The sequence below is a fragment of the Lissotriton vulgaris genome, chromosome 12 (genome assembly GCF_964263255.1).
Source record: "Lissotriton vulgaris chromosome 12, aLisVul1.2, whole genome shotgun sequence".
Taxonomy (NCBI): domain Eukaryota; kingdom Metazoa; phylum Chordata; class Amphibia; order Caudata; family Salamandridae; genus Lissotriton; species Lissotriton vulgaris.
The window spans coordinates 763504577-763510793 of NC_141700.1; the positions used below are offsets into that span (position 1 = coordinate 763504577).

The window sequence follows — 6217 nt, forward strand, 5'->3', positions numbered from 1 at the left end:
AATAATGTTTTTACATTATATAAAACAACCTTTTTTCATACAAAATTCGTGTTATATGCCTTTTCTCTTTCAGAAATCTTTGCCTTCGATTATTGTGATCGAGCTATTGTATATTTATTATCATTTGTTGATTGTCCACAGGAACGGCCGATTAGACCTCCTGCCTGATCAGCTGGCTGTTGCCTGTCCCTGCCCACTCCACTCCACTCCACTCCACTCCACTCCACTCCACTCCACTCCACTCCACTCCACTCCACTCCACTCCACTCCACTCCACTCCACTCCACTCCACTCCACTCCACTCCACTCCACTCCACTCCACTCCACTCCACTCCACTCCACTCCACTCCACTCCACTCCACTCCGACTTCCATCGCCCTTTGTGAATGGCCCATCACCCTTTGTGAAAGGCCCTTCCCCCTCCTCAGTTCCCACCATGGCAGTTGTGCCTCCACTAACACTCCCACTTGCCATGCCTTCTCTTTGTTCTACCACTGCCCCAACCACTTGCCCTGTCTGGTCAGTTTGTTGCTCTGGACCCCTCACACCTTCACTCTGTTGCGTGCGTTTCCTTTCTTAGTCTTCCTGGTATCCTCCATGCTGTGATGGGCTTCTAGTGCCCATCCTGCCTTCCTAGCATGAGCTTTCTGCACTTGCCCAGCCTGCTTGCCCCTGTCCTCAGTTTTCCACGATCAGGCCCCAGTCCCTTCACTGCCTTCCATGGTCGGTTAATGTGGTACAGACTACGCCTTTTTTTTAACTCAGAGCACCTCATCTTATTCTAAAATTTTTGTGGCATTGTTTACATGGTTATTTGCACCACTCTGTCTGTGCAAAGGATCTTTAAGTCAGCGCCCACCAAAGGCTTGGATGTCCATGAGAGTTTGTTGATTTACCCATCTCTATTGTACAGCTCACAAGGTGTGTTAAATTTAAAGCGCGGTCATGTGCTAGTGAAGTCATTCATACACAGCATCTTGAAATGCGTATGCTTAGGAGATATGCTACACTAAAGATTCACTTGCATTATAAGGTAAAAAAATCCATCAAAGGAAAATGTCATGTTTTACAGGGCATTTGAGAGATCATCATGAATGAAGTGCATGGATTTTTAAATTGTGGAAAGTTTTTCCTCAGCAGCAGTGATTAACGGAATAATTTTTAAATGTGGCCCTATTAGGCAAGTTACTTTATACTGCCTTTCATTTTGATCTGCTTTTGAGGCACCAGGTTTGCATCTTTGCTGAAGTGTGGTGGGACACTCGACAACATGCGGATGGCGGTGTCCAGAGGAAAGAAGCCCAGATTGGAGCTTGCAATATCTGAACATATCTGGATTCCTGGATACTTAGGAACTCTTTTGAGGACGCCGCAAGATACAGTTACCCTTGTGGGTTGGAATTATCACCACAGAAATAAGGTCTAATACAGAGAAGACCGCCTTGAAAAAGCCGCTGGACTAATTCTCATGTATGCGAAGAAAGACGTTTCGGCTGTTTTGCTGTTTGAAGATCTACAGAATAAAAAGACAAAAGAGAGAATCTGAATTCATTTGTATAAATTGTGCTGATAATATGCACTGTTGAACCGTTTTTCACACATCGACATGAGCTGGGGAGTGTTATTGCATTCAGGAGGCTCAGGCCTTAGATTTTGGGGAGGTTGATAGTTCTCCTCACCTTGCAGCACAGTCATCTAAATAAGGTACTTCAAGTTAATTTTTGTGTTTTTATACATTATACCTAGATACCATACCACTTTTCAGTCTTCTCACAAAGAGTGTGGTGGGACAGCACATGAAAAGTGAGTGACCATTTTTCCATGTCTACTTGCATTTTTAACAAGCGTAATACAATAAATAATTCAGGCACAGAGTCATATCTTGTTTCTATTTGGGGCAAATATCTATGCACTTCTAAATGTTTGTTTTAGCCTATTATTACATTATTTGAGTGTTACAGATTTGGGCTACTTTTTGAGCTTAGACCGTACCATATTGGGCTGGTAGTTGAACAGCTTTGGAAGGCCGCCTGGGGTAGGTTTAAACACAACAGGTTGGTTACCTTTTCTGAGTCATCAGAAGGTAATGAAAGCTCCGATAACCTAGGAGAAGGAACAAGTGAATGAAGTGACAACCCAGACCAGAACCAATTTTTCAGGCCAAACAAGGAGGACGGACAGGGGCAGGAGGAACAGAGTCCGGACTTGGAACCAATACTCAGGAGATCATCAAAAACGAAGGCGCTACAACAAATGGGGTCCATATGGTCAATAGTGGACAACAGGGACACTATAGAATGACAGGGATCTACACCACAGCTGGTGGACATAGCACAGGGAAATCACACCCTTCAGTGCATTCCTATTTTTAAACTCTGACCATACACAGTAATTATATGCGTGATGATATGGCATATTCCTCAGAAGCCATCTCCCTTCTCAGCAAAGGGATCGTATGTTCCAACGGAAAAACAGACTATTTCAAACTACAATCTGAACTACACAAATTTTTCAGAATGATTAGGCTGAAAAAACAAATTCTGACAAAGATACACCTCCTCTTTAGTCCGCCACCCACCTAGGATCACCTACCTTCATTCATACTAATGCCACAATGCCAGCAGTAATATTGGCCTTTGAAAAAGCAGTCCAGAGTAAGATTAACATTCTTAAAACCACCAGATCTCTCATTTCATTCAATATTATTCTACAAGAAAGAAAGACACTGAATCAATTGAGAAAAGAGGACAATATCATTATCAAACCGGTAGATAAGAGTGGGGTATTGTCATTTAAAATAGAGATAAATACAAAGCATAAATACCGGAACAACTGTCCAACAAAAAACAATTGACCTCTAACCCAATCCAGACTATTAAGGCTCTAATATTACGCTCCACCGCGTGGAATTGGACCTAGTCATCCTGACGAAACTTGGGTTTGAATTTTTGAACAAATAAAGTCCCTGCACTCCAGTTCTATACACCCTTCCTAAAATTCACAAAGATTTAAATTCCCCACCTGGCAGACTTATTTTATCCAGCTGAGATTCTATTCTTGAACCATTGGGAAAATACATAAATATTTTGACCTCGGAGATGCTTTATATACAGAAATGCACTCTGTTAAAGAAAACAATATGCCATCACAATATTTGCCAAATTTCATAGAGCACAATAACTTTATATTTTCGTTTAAAGTCCAAAAATGCTTTATAAACGAGATTAAAAAAATAAAAACTTAAATGCCAAATTTACAACATTACCTTCTACAATTAATTTACAAACTGGTGTATTAATCTGTATGGATACATATGTAATTTCAGTATTTAAAACTATCCATGCATTCTTTATATTTGATTCACATAGCCAAGATCAAAAAGCAATACCTCATCCTAATGGAGCATGTATTGCTATAGAAATCAACTCTATTAATCTAGTTATAGAATACATTATAAAGCTAGCTAATAAAGAAAAGCTAATAAATTCACATAGTATTACTTTACAATTCACTCCAGTGAAAATAAACACAGTTAGCAAAATGTCACTTAAGGTAACACAAAGAAACCACTGCAAGAAAAAAATGAACTATAAAAGACATGTCCATACTACAAAAATAGCTCAAAATGCATTAAACCATTACATCAACAAACTTATAAGTAGAAGATATAATTATACAAAATCCAAACAGCAACAGCCAAGCAAATAAACAGCTTCCTACAACGCACGTACATTTGGCTTCTACCATAACTATTAGCAATACCAATATACTAACACACACATTTACACCTAATGCTGAATTACATACTCCAACAAGTAGGATACAGGTTCTAGAAAATCACAGTAACAGAAAAATAAAGCATACACAAGACTGAGAAAATACACTTAACAGTAATACAAATATAACCTTACAAACAACAAATGGCATATTTAGTTTCTTTCATGCCCAAAAAACATACGGCCCGAGTATGCTTGCACTATCTGCAATCAATTATGGCATAAACAAAGTTTGCAGAAAACACACAATATTAAAAAAGGTTAAATTCATAGAATGTAACATTAGCAAATACCAAACAGATGATATATGCAAAACGTTACACATATATTTGTAAGGACAAAATACCACCCTGTTCTTTTTATAATGGGATGAAAGAAAGAAAGAAATACTCTTTATTGAATTTTACAGAGACTTTATCATATGTTACATGATGTCTGGTGCAGCATTCACACAGCAAACATTTCCTGCCCTGGTTTTAAAATTGTACAAGGAAAAGAGATATGTAGCAGTCAGTTTCACGTGAGGTTACTGGTTGTCATGGCAACATGTGGGAGGGTCCTTGTGAAGAAGATTCTTTGGAACGTTGGTGTTTTAACTGTGGATGACAGTAGAGGGGCGGGAGGTCTGCACATTGGGTCAGCTGACATCTATACATTAATAAATCAAACATAAAAGAAACCTGAGAAACCTGATATTAATGATGTCACTGGAGGTACTGGCCCCCCCTCCCAAGGGACTTATCCCCAAAGGGAGCGTTTTAATATATAAAAGAGTCTCGGCTTGAGCTCCTGGTCACATAATCACTGCACAGGGAAGGGAAGGATGAGAGGCTGAAGCTCCCTGCAGCTCTCACACCAGCCTCATCTACGCTCTGTCACAGAGATAGAAGTACGGTAAGAGCCTGTGTGTGAAGGGGGCCTGCGGGAAGGTGTAGAGAAGCTCTATGGAGTCAGCATTGTACAGGGACAGCCGCCCCCCTTCGTAGTCCAGATACACCCCCAGCTTCAGGGGCTTCTCACACGGGTTCAGAGGGGTGTAAGGGGAGGGGAGAGCCTTGTACTGACCCTTCCACCCCCACAGAGCCCAGACTCCCCCCTCAGGTGACCATGTGATCCCTTCCTTCCTGTCTACAGACTCTGCTGCGACCCCACCTCCCACCCTGCCCCCTCCTGCAGCAGCTGCACCTCCCAGGAATTTTTGCCGGAGGTGAACCCCACGCTCCCCAGCACACATAGGTAGTTGGAGAATCTCTTGGGAGTGTTCGGCAGGGTCTGTGCTGTGCCAGTCCATCTCACTTGTCTCCCCTCTTCAGACAGAAGGAGCTGTGGATGAGCTGAGTCAGGATCCAGAGTCACCATCACTTTATAACTTCACCACCATCACTGGGCACTGAAACTTCAAATTATTACACCTGCTCAGGGTGCTTCTGACATCCTTCAGGAGTTCCCACGCTGGAGCCTCAGACTTCTTTTCTATCTCCATTATTAGGGCCTTGAGAGAGGTGATTTGATTGAACAGTTTGGTGATATTTGCATTTTCTATCATGGTCCTTTTCTTCATCTCCTCCAGTCTTCGGTGCAGTGTTTGCTCATTTTCTTTCAGAAGCTGCCGCAGCTTTTCAAAATCAGATTCAATTTTATTCTTCTCAGTTCTTAGCTTGTTCCTCATGGTTTTATATTGTTCCTCCTCCTTGACTTTAGACTCCAGAAAATCTCTTTCTTCAGAAGCCGCCACAACTTTTGAAGTTTCACCTTGTGCTCCTCTTCAGCCTCCTCTATTGGACTTGCTAAGTGAGTTTTATGCTCCTTGGACTCCCGGCAGACCAGGCATATCACCTCCTGAGCCTCTGCACAGAACAGCCTCAGTTTCTCTTCCTGTTTCTCACACAGATTCTCCCCCTGGGGGCTGGGCTTCACGGGTGACAGATGAAGCTTTTTTGCAATGTCCACCATGTTCCCCAGCTGGCTGTTGGGTAGGAGGTTTTTTTCCAGAAGATATTTGCCTGCACTGTGGACAGGGGAAGTTTTTATCTCTTCCCTTCCGGCTCTGAGTGATGCAGGAGCGGCAGAAGTTGTATCTACAATCGATAGTCACCGGTCAGTAAAATATTCCGAACAGATGCAACAAGTGGCCTCTTCCTGGAGGCTCCCGAGCTGAGCTGCTGCCGCCATGATGCAAAAATGCAGGAACTAATGGGATGAGATTTCCAGATATCCTAGCAGCCTTATACTTGCATAATTTAGAAGATAGATTAGTATCACCAAGAATAAATTTTTTACAAATTAGAGCACTACCACGTGGGTTCCAAAAATCTCTCAGGTGCAGTAATTAATGTACCTGCAGATGTTATGACAACTGTTACTGTTTTACCCATGCAAATTAATGATAACATGACAATTCCCATAAAATTAAAAAGAAAATGAAGTTATAAATCCTATAC

General features: G+C 41.7%; 1 pseudogene; it reads right to left on the bottom strand.

Annotated features, from left to right (window-relative positions):
• Positions 1-4626: 4626 nt before the first annotated feature.
• On the bottom strand, positions 4627-5504 carry LOC147678621 (E3 ubiquitin-protein ligase TRIM38-like; annotated as a pseudogene).
• Between the last annotated feature and the right edge of the window lie 713 nt (positions 5505-6217).